Raw genomic sequence first — 10,766 nt, 5'->3', positions numbered from 1 at the left:
CTATTTTCAACTCCCTTCTTCATCTTCATTTATTTTCACATCAAGTATTCTATCCACAGTTCTGTTAGCCTACATGTTTATTACAAATAGAAACTTGGTCAGTATTTACACAGAGAGAGAAATGTGAAGTTTGTAAAGTGTTAAAGCTGTCATTTATACAGATTCAAGTCACTACGGGCTTTTACTGTACCACTGTAATGTTTTTATTGCACTGACACAGGCGCTCACTCTTATTTTTGTTGATGGGCAGAAAAAGACAAGAAAGAGAGAGAGAAAAGAGTTTGAAGGTGATAGAGGGGGAGAGAGAGAGGGGGAGAGAGAGAGAGAGAGAGAGAGAGAGAGAGAGAGAGTCAGTTAGGCAGAATGTTCCTGTCTTGATACTCAAGAAAGTATATTGTTTAGAGGAGACATGAAATAAGAGTAATGTTATTATATATTATAGATGCATTTAAATGGGTATTTTCATTGACTAATACTAGACTAAAATACTTTGTTTTCTTTGACTAAGAAAAGACTAAAACCTCTAATGGTTCACACCAGAATTATCGCTGAGAAGAATCAGCCTTCATAAAGACAAAACTGGTAGAACAACCACTCGTACGTGCACACACACACACACACACACACACACACACACACACACACACACACACACTGTTCCTTTATGACAGATAAACTCTTTCGACTTCATCTTCATTGCATCTGAGCCACATTCTTGAAGCAGTGTATGAATGTGGTATGACGCCTTGGCCAGTACAGCCTTGAGCATTTTTCCTGTTTTTTTTACTGATTTCTGCTGGTATCTCAGCAACTACCAGCAATACTTCATTATACAAGCGTACAAGATTCAATCACCTGCTTATCCCACGTTGCGTGCTGAAGTAACATGTCCAGTGATCGAGGGACTAAATGAGGGACTAGTTGAGGGACTGGCTGAGGGACTGGTTGAGGGACTGGTTAAGTGACTAGGTGTGTCCAAGTAAAGATATGTATTGCATATGTTGATAGACGAGCATTGTGTTTCTCTTTGGCATGGTCTTCAACAATTTCTAGACTCAGAGTCTCCAGCCTGTTCTTATTGTCACTATAAGGAAAATAGAAAGGCTGGCTGATATTATTAGTATAGCATTAACATATATTGTGCTAGAAATTTTCATTGTTATATATTAATAAGAAAAATGTCAAAAATACCACAACACTGTAAATCTTCTTTTATTTGTAATTTACAACATACAACCCATTATTATTATTATTATTATTATTATTATTATTATTATTATTATTGTTGTTGTTGTTATTATCCATCTATTTTCCAAACCGCTTATCCTACACAGGGTCACACTAAGCAGCCTGGAGCCTATCCCAGGCAACTTGAGGTACAAGAAAAACTGGAAACCGGAGTAGCGGAGGAAACCCATGAAGCATGGAGAGAACATGAACACCGTACATACAGGCCAGAGGCGGGAATCACATGTGCTAAACAGTTACCCAGCATGCCTCCCTTATTATTATTAATATTAATTTTACCAAATTAATCATTTCAATTGCCATTTTCTTTATATCTAATTCAAATTAGCTGAACATCAAACTGTATTTCAAGTTAACCGAAAGCAAAGAGAGCAAATACTTGTGTGACTTTTTTTAATTATATCATTAATTGTTTTTTTATTAAACAAAACTAATGTGATTTATCTGAAATCCTCATGTCGCCATGTGTTTCCGTTTTTTCCCTCAGACCCGAATAAAAATGAGCACATTGGTGTATTTTCATACAGCAACAATACACATGTTGTCGTTTTTTTTTCTTTCTTTTTGTTTAAGTTTGTTTAGAGAAAGGTGACATTAGAGTGTGTATCAGTGTTCAGTGTGAACAACAGAACAGAAGATTCTCTGATAGGATTAATATTATATTATTTACTATCACTTTCTTGATTTCATTTTCACATTTTCCTTTTTTCCTTATCCTACTGTATAAAATGTTAAAAAAAAAAAAAAAAAAAATGTTGTTTTTCAAGTTGTCTGGGGAAATAACAATCAGCCAAATTTTGATTGGCTCTCAGGACCTTTTGACATCATGGGTTTAGCATGATTGTGCTACATGTATTGTTACACCTTTAGTTAAAAAGCCCATTTACCTGCTCTGTGTTTTACACTCGAACACTGCCACTGGACTGAGAACTCTCCACATCTGCTACCTGTAGACACAGGTGAGTAATTACTTTATTTTCTCCTTACTCACATTATGTACATTCACCAGACTGAAAGATGGAAAAGTGCATCAGTCTCTGAGAGACAATTTATATTTTAAGATATAAGAATTCACTCACTGTATATATTTTAACTGAATAATACACTGAATAATATTATTAAAAGTATCATGCTTAAAAATATTATATTCACATGTTGTGTACATTAAAAATACATAAATATTTTTATATAGAAGTAAATAGTTTTAAATATACAAAGTTTATAAATATATAAGTACAATTGCATTAATTTGTCATTTCAATTTAAAAATAGTTATATAAATTAATAGAGATAAATAATTAAATATATATATATAATAATCTTTATTTTCTTTAATCTTATGTGGCATGGGTATTGCTTACTATCTGTTTAGCAGTAATTGTAGACTGGAACTGGAATATCAACTGGTTTCCCCTCCTGCGGCCACAGAAGCACTTTACTTACACACCTGATGAAAGTCTTTTATGGAAATGTATTTACTTTGCTTAGCTTTTACTATATCTATTTTTTTAAAAATAAAATATGTTTTGTATAAATATTTTTTTATTTTTAGGTTATAAACACCACAATGGACTGGAGGGTTATTCTGGCTATCTTGTGTCTGATTGGTAAGTGTTGTCTTTTTCCTATTCTTTCCCTGAGTATCTGAATTCCATCTCAGTTTCTCTCGTCACTGACGTCATCCTGCTCAAATATAACTCACTCAGTTAATAATCTGCTGCCTTCTATGGGGATAGAATTGTTTCATATTTCCAAATAAGTAGATTATGACCCACAAATAAATGTAGCGTGATTCACAAAAGTTAAACACATTCACAAATAAATATAATGAGATTTTCAAATAATATTTATATTTATACAGTATATATATGTTTCTATGTCATAAACACGACTCTGCCCTTCACGCTTTTGTGAGTTTTGTAACATCTAGTGTCAAGAATGCACACAAATCCACAAATAGGTAAACTCCGCCCACACCTACTCAAGCCAATTGGATAACGGCCACACTGCACTGACCAAACGTAGCATGGTCTCGCTCCAACCAATCACGGTGGGCGGAGTCCACCTATTTGTGTGCATTCTTGACGCTGTTTCAAAACTCAGAAATTCACAGGATGTGATCCACAAATGAATGCAGGGCAGACTTGTTTTTGTGACATAAAAACATATTTGTAAAAAATACAATTTTATTCGCAAATCTCATTTTATTTATTTGTGAATTTAATACATTTTTGTGAAAATTCTGACATATATTTATGGATCTCATTATATTTATTTGTGAATTTGTTTATTTTTTGTGAATCTCACTACATTTATTAGTGGATCGTAATCTATTTATTTGGAAATATGATACAATTATAACCCCATGCCTTCTCTCCAAAGAAGCTGTATTATTTAGCAAGACTATGTGTGAATTACAGAAGTGTGTCACGTATCGTGACGTAATGGAGATAAGGTAGGATGCAAGCGCAGTGTGAACAGTTTTATTGAGAGACACACAGGCAGGTAAATCCAGAATGTGATCCAAAAACGTACTCCAGTAACATGCAAAGTTCAGACGATCGGCAAACAGGCATAAACGAGGCAAGGCAGGAATCAAAGTCGTGGTCACGGGATACAGGGTCGATATACCAAACATGAAACATAAACAACAGCGAGGGACTGGTAGCGGAGAAACCAGCGTGAAATTAACAAATGAACCTAAACATGGAACATGACATGAACTATGACTATGAATCTAAACATGAAACATGAAACTATGGACTGACTGTGGTTATCTATCGTAAGGACTCTAAACTAATCTACTATAACGCATTCAATATTCCGCGCTGTGTGCTGGGAGGCGCGCGGTATATATGCTGATGAGATAATCAGCATTGTAATGGCTGACGGCTGAGGGAAATTCAGACACACGTGAAACTACAACCAATGACAGAAACATAAACAAATACACGTGTCGAAATGTCACGGTTGTCCACAAGGAAAAAGCAGGTGCTCGCGCACGTGCGCTCACATGCTCCACAGTGCGCTGCTTAAAGGGGAACTCGTGACAGAACCCCCCCCCCCACAAAGGGCACTCCTCCCGGAGTGCCATGAAACATCCATCTCCATTGGTGGCCCCAGCCCCCTGGGCAGAATGTCCCAAGCAGAGCCTGGAGAACGCATGGCGTTCTTGGCGGAACAAAAAAGCAGAGCGATGTACACGGCAGAGCAGGGAAGCAGAGCGATGTCCTCAACTGAACAGGTAGGCAGAGCGACGACCACAGCCGGGCAGACAGGCTGAGCGAAGTCCTCGGCGGAGCATGAAAGCAGAGCAACGTCCTCGGCAAGCATGAAGGCAGAGCGACGACCACAGCCGGGCAGGCAGGCTGAGCGACGTCCTCGGCGGAGCATGAAGGCAGAGCGACGACCACAGCCGGGCAGGCAGGCTGAGCGACGTCCTCGGCTGAACAGGGAAACAGAGCGTGGGTCTCCGTGCGGCCAGGGAGAGGAGCGTGGGTTCCCTCGAAGCAGGAGAGGGGAACGATGTTCGCCATGGAGCGGGGAGGCTGAGCGACGACCTCAGCCGAGCGGGGAGGCTGAGCGATGACCTCAGCCGAGCGGGGAGGCTGAGGCTCTAAGGTCACTAGGTGAACCTTGGGCATGGGCGGAGCTTGGCTGTGCGTGTCGGCAGACTCGGGCGTGAGCAGAACTTGGCTGTGCGTGTCGGCAGACTCGGGCATGAGCAGAACTTGGCTGTGCGTGTCGGCAGACTCGGGCGTGAGCAGAACTTGGCTGTGCGTGTCGGCAGACTCGGGCGTGAGCAGAACTTGGCTGTGCGTGTCGGCAGACTCGGGCGTGGGCAGAACTTGGCTGTGCGTGTCGGCAGACTCGGGCGTGGGCAGAACTTGGCTGTGTGTGTCGGCAGACTCGGGCGTGAGCACAACCTGGCTGTGCGTGTCGGCAGACTCGGGCGTGGGCTGAACTTGGGCGACCGGGTCGGTAGACTTGGGCGTGGGCTGAAGTTGGGCGACCGGGTCGGTAGACTTGGGTGTGACATCAGGAACTTGAGACTTGACTTGGACTTGGACCACAGGGACTTGAGATTTGACTTGGACTTGGACCTCAGGGACTTGAGACTTGACTTGGATTTCAATAACTTGAGACTTGACTTGGATTTCAGAGACTGGAGACTTGACTTGGACCTCAGGGACTTGGTTGTCTGTGTTAACATCAACTTGGTGGCTCATCCGCTCATAATGCATGTGGAATGGAACATCAGCACTGTTCGCCACATTAACTCGCTTCAACAGCTCATCCAAGTTGTAGCTCTGCCCTGGTTCTCTAAACTCCCTCAGAAACAGGTCCGAGAACTGCCTACTGTCCTCCAGTACCCGGGGTCTCATGGCTGCTACTCGCTATGCCCACTTGCGACTTGGGTCAAAAAATCTTGAACTTAATCCATTGTCTCTCCCTTGGCTTCGGGTCAAACAGGCTTGAGAAGTAACTCTGGCAATCAATCATAAAATAGTCCGGATAACCAAAGAAGCCATCATACCGATCGGGAAGGTCCATGAAAGTCCATTGCGAAAACTGCATAGAATCCAAGGCGGGTATGATTGGCGTGGACCTCCGGGTTCTGCGTCCTCTTCGTTCTCGTGCTGCATCCATGATGGGCGGAATATTCTGTCACGTTTCGTGACGTGAGGAAGTTCAGGACGGAGATAAGGTAGGATGCAAGTGCAGTGTGAACAGTTTTATTGAGAGACACACAGGCAGGTAAATCCAGAACGTGATCCAAAAACGTAATCCAGTAACATGCAAAGTTCAGACGATCGGCAAACAGGCATAAACGAGGCAAGGCAGGAATCAAAGTCGTGGTCACGGGATACAGGGTCGATATACCAAACATGAAACATAAACAACAGCGAGGGACTGGTAGCGGAGAAACCAGCGTGAAATTGAAACATGAAACATGAAACATGAAACATGAAACTATGGACTGACTGTGGTTCTCTATCGTAAAGACTCTAAACTAATCTACTATAACTCATTCAATATTCCGCGTCGTGTGCTGGGAGGCGCGCTGTATATATGCGGAGATAATCAGCGTTGTAATGGCTGACGGCTGAGGGCAATTCAGACACACGTGAAACTACAACCAATGACAGAACGGGGAGGAGACATGACAGAAACATAAACAAATACACGTGTCGAAATGTCACGATTGTCCACAAGGGAAAAGCAGGTGCTCGCGCGCTCACATGCTCCACAGTGCGCTGCTTTAAGGGGAACTCGTGACAAAGTGTGACACACAGAGCTCTTGAAATGTGTTTATCTTATTGGACCTGCACAGAAATCAGATTTTCCCCCCTTCATGTTAATATATTATATTATTTGTATACAACACACTGCATGTCAATCACTACAGTGTTTAATACAGGGTCAGGAAGTCTATCACGCAGAATGTTGCAGGACAAGTCACACCAGTTTATTAGAATTAAATAAATTGGTTAGACTTCCGAGAATATTCACTCAAGTGCTAAACTGAAACTCACGTAAGGAGCGCTCCCTCTCTTACGTGGTTGTAATTATTTATCATAAATCTCATCATCTGTTTTTATCTGTCGTTTAAATGTTGTTGTTTATTTCTACAAATTCCACGGATTATTTTACAAACATTTTCTGCATTATTCAAAAGAAAAAAGTTTATTTACTGAAGACAAAGTTAAATCATTTTTTAAAGTAAACTACCAGTTAAAATTTTTTTTAAATACTTGTTCATTCTTTATCAACAAATAATAGCTTAACAAAGCTAGGAAATAACCTTCAGAAAAGCCTGCACCAGTAAGAGGTCTGATTATGTTACTGGTTATGTTGATAAACTGATTATGTTACTATAATAATTATATTATTATCTCATCATGGTCTAACTGGGTATATCTGCTGAGACTGTGTGATATTATATTCAGAAACTAGTTCACCTGACCATCACACCCATACCAGCTTGTTCAACATCCCATTCCAGATAAATTCCCCATTCGCTGTTATAATGCGCTCCACTCTTCTGGGAAGGCTTTTCACTAGATTTTGGGGTGTGGCCATGGGGAATTTGTGTTCATTCAGCTACAAGAGCGGTAATGAGAGAATTAGGGCTTCAACTAATGATTATTTTCATAACTGATTAATTGGATGGGGGAGGGGCAAACTTTAAGTACCATTTTCTCGTTTATTTAAAATAAAAGCCGCAAGGAGAGGTGTTATATATATATATATATATATATATATATATATATATATATATATATATATATATATATACATAAAACAACAACAAGTAAAATATTTCTGTATTACACTAATCTTACATTCTTTTAAAGTATAGATTGTACACAATAGATTGTCCTATGATCCAAACGCATGTGTGCCCATGCCATAGAAATAACCACTTTTTGAGATATGTGTATGGAAAAAGCACATTTAGGGTTCTAATGCTTAAAAGCAATTCTAACAGTACCCCAGTCCATACCATATTCAGGTTTATGCTTACTGGGATCTGACCAGTGCATCTGTTAATATGTGTCTGAGCAGCTCATTTATTGCATATCTAACAAAGCAAACTATCATGTTTTCAGCATCAAACAGATTCTGTTTCCGATTTTAAATTTCCTATCGTCCATTATTCTATCTTGGATATTTAAATCCAGATGATTTCAACGTTTTTTAAGGTGGCTCAAAATGGACACTTATTTGTCTTTTGAAAGTGACAATGAAGCTGTTTGTTGTAGAAGAGCTTGTTATGCTTGTACCTGGCATCTCGTTTCAAACTGTGGGCCTTGTGGTTTGTAGCCTTTAAAACATCAAATGGGATTTTAAATGTCTTTAAATATATTTGGTTATAGTTTTTTCTTTTGGAGCATTATCATTTCCCCTCTAGAATTGTTTGTTGCTAGATTGTCAGGGACTTCAGGGACAGCGGCTTTGGCACACGTCTGCTCCGAGTTATCCTAGAGAAAGTATTATTTAATGAGCCTAATATGTTAAACATTTTCTGTTTCCATGGTGAATGCAAAGTAGTTTTTGTAACAAAACTCTGAGTTTCAGGACAAATATCTGCAGAGTTCTCATGCTGCAGTTGGCTTTCACAGTTAACACCACTGAGTGGCTGCTATCTTTAATATGTTTGCAGTATATTGGCAATCAAAGTTTATTTTTTCTGTCTGACAGCCACAAGTTCTGCAGACAATTCTACAAGTAATTCAAATTCAACAAACACTTCTGCAGTAGCTGCAACATTCAACTTGGTCTTTAGCATCAATGAAACCTTTGTTGAAGAAATGGCCAATACCAGCTCTCCACAGTTCACAGCAAAAGCTACAACGATCTGCAATCAGGTATGTTTTATTGATATTGCTTCTGTTTATATGATATTTTAATGAAATTTTATCTAGGGCTAAAAGTGACAAAGCAGACAGCCAATACACGTGATGTCTGTATTTCTGAAAAAACTGATTAATTAATGAATTAATAATATTTTTCAGCTTGAACCAATTTACAGACAAACCTTCACAAACTTCATCCAGATGGTCATTCTTGAATTCAGGTGAGAAATAATATGTGAAAACTGTCACGTTACCTGGTAGGAGGCAAGCGCGGGCCGAGGATACGCAGATAGGAGAGCGAGTTGTGAAGCGTGGAGCACAAAGTCTGAGGCAAACACAATAATCCAAAATGTAAATCCAGAATCGTAGTTGAGAATGAGGCGGAAGTTCCAAAACCAATGAAGATCCAATGTTCGTAGAGAGTGTGGTAACAAGCCAACGTAGAGAGAGCGTTAGCGTTACTTCGCGCCGCGTTGTTGTTAATGGGGTCTTAAATAACCTTGGGCGGCGCGCAGGTGTTTGCACTCAGTATTCCGTCGAACTTGAGCGCAGGTGTGGCTGGGATGTGTAGTCCGCGCCGGCACAGCGGACGCGAGCTTGTCGTGGTGTAACAGAGCCCCCCCCCCCCAAAGGGCTCACTCCAGGAGCCGACTCCTTCCGAGGCCGTCCTCTCCTCCGGGGTGCCGGTCTGTCTGGATGAGCCGCGTGGAAGTTGTCGCGCAAGCTTGCATCCAGAATGTCCCGGGATGGGATCCAGCATTGATCCTCTGGGCCATAACCTTCCCAATCTACCAGATACTCAAGTCCCCCTCTCCTGCGTCTGGAGTCCACGATCTCCTGCACACGGTAGGCTGGGTGACCTTCAAGCTCTAACGGGTCAGGCGGGGTATTCTCCGGAACCGCCGTGGCTAAAGGGCCCGGTGTCACTGGCTTGAGGAGGGAGACATGGAATAAGGGAGCGATGCGGCTGCGTTTGGGGAGGTCTAGGCGGTATGTAACCTCGTTAACCCGTTTCAGGATCCGGAAAGGGCCGGCATACTTGGGTCCCAATTTGCTGCCTGAGAGAGGTGTTCTGAGGTTCCTCGTAGAAAGCCATACCCTGTCCCCTGGCTGATAATCAGGGTGCGCTCCGTGATGCCTGTCCACTTTCCGCTTGGCGATGCGAGAGGTTCGTACCAGTTGTTGATGTGCGCGCTCCCAGATCTGCTCGCTGCGGCGAAACCACTCATCCACGGCCGGGGAGTCAGTGGTGGCGGCATTAAAGGGGAAGAGCGGCTGTTGGTAACCCAAGATGCACTGGAACGGGGTTAGTTGGGTGGCGGAGTGTCGCAATGAGTTCTGGGCATACTCCGCCCACGGGAGGAAGTGACTCCAGTCCTCTGGGCTGGTGGCACAGAACATTCCGAGGAATCGGAGGATCTCCTGATTGGCCCTCTCTGCCTGGCCGTTGGCCTGCGGGTGGTAACCGGAGGTGAGGTTAACAGTGACCCCCAGTTTCTCCATGAAGCTGGCCCAGACTCGAGACGTGAACTGGGGCCCCCTGTCACTCACGATCTCCTCTGGGAGGCCGAAGTAGCGGAACACCTGCTGGAACAACAGTTCGGGTGTGATGAAGGCAGAGGGGAAGGCCCGGAAGTGGGATCAGGCGCAGGGACATAGGAAATCGGTCCACGACCACAAGTATAACTGTGTTGCCTTGTGATTCCGGCAGATCGGTTAGAAAATCCAGGGCTAGGTGGGACCATGGCCGTGTGGGTATGGGAAGTGGCACCAATTTCCCGACGGGTAAAGCACGGGGTGTCTTGGAGCGGGCGCAGGTGGAGCAGGAGGACACGATACGCTGTATCTCCCTGGGCATGTGGGGCCACCAATATTTCTCGGCGAGCAGATTGTAAGTGCGGTGGGCACCCGGGTGTCCAGTCGCTTGCAGCGTATGAGCCCAAGTGACAAGCTCCAGACAGTGGCGTTCCGACACGAACTGCTTCCCTGGGGGACAGCCTTCGGGGATGCATGATCTAGGGAGGCGAGGTAGGGTTCTGTCCAGGGCCCACTCGATGGCGCCCAACACGCAGGAGGGGTTTACTATGTACTTCTCCCGATCCGCCAGGCCTTCGGGCGAGTGGATACGAGACAGTGCATCCGCCTTCATATTCTTGG

This window comes from Ictalurus furcatus, chromosome 29 (genome assembly GCF_023375685.1).
Source record: "Ictalurus furcatus strain D&B chromosome 29, Billie_1.0, whole genome shotgun sequence".
NCBI classification, from domain to species: domain Eukaryota; kingdom Metazoa; phylum Chordata; class Actinopteri; order Siluriformes; family Ictaluridae; genus Ictalurus; species Ictalurus furcatus.
This window is presented reverse-complemented; position numbering follows the sequence as displayed.